Source organism: Buceros rhinoceros, unplaced genomic scaffold, assembly GCF_000710305.1.
Source record: "Buceros rhinoceros silvestris isolate BGI_N320 unplaced genomic scaffold, ASM71030v1 scaffold40252, whole genome shotgun sequence".
Lineage (NCBI taxonomy): Eukaryota > Metazoa > Chordata > Aves > Bucerotiformes > Bucerotidae > Buceros > Buceros rhinoceros.
The window spans coordinates 9,789-10,515 of record NW_010399118.1 but is presented as its reverse complement, the minus strand read 5'-3'; positions in this window follow the sequence as shown (position 1 = coordinate 10,515).

The following is a 727-nucleotide window of genomic DNA, read 5'->3' as shown; positions in this document are numbered from 1 at the left end:
GTGGGTTGTAGCCCTGCAGCCTGTGTTTTAGGTATGGGGGGCGGCAGCCCTCTGCAATCCATCCCTTGTGTTTCTCAAGCCCTCAGCCAAGTTACAAGAGAGCTTTAGAATATAATTTTAAAAATATAAAGTACTTTACAATGGTACTCTGCTAATCCACTGAAACGTTTAAAAAGATCTCTGGAGCCTAGGCTGGGGTTTGGATTAGGTCCTAGGAAGTGCGAGGAGCCCCTGGCCGGCGGGGAGGTTAGTGGTTGGGTGTCTGCAGCCCCTGCTGCCTTTGCGCTGTGGCAGGGCTCTCACGTTCCGAACGAGGGAATGAGGGTGAGCTGCTGTGCCTTGTGGATCTGGCCGTTAGGTGGCACAGTGTCAGCCTGCCAGGCGCTCCCGGCAGCGGGCAGCCAGAGGTGGTTAGACAGGTCAGTTGGGTTACGACTAGGGCTGAATGTGAAATACCTGCTCCGTAAGCAGTTGTCCTGGTTTAAGATGAGCAGGCCTGGCCTGTTTAGATGGACGTAGGAAGCAGTCACACAAGTAGTGCGTTCTTCCCCTGTACATCATCGCATCTTGCTGTGGAGCTCTTGGCGGGATGGCGTTTCTTCAAGAATGATGTGCAGAAAGAAACCACGTGCCTTTTTCACCTACCGCCTGAGACGAGCTGCTGTCTGCTGTCACTCGCATCTGCTGCTCTGACCCCTTCTCGCCCGTGCTGGGACGTTGCTGCGGG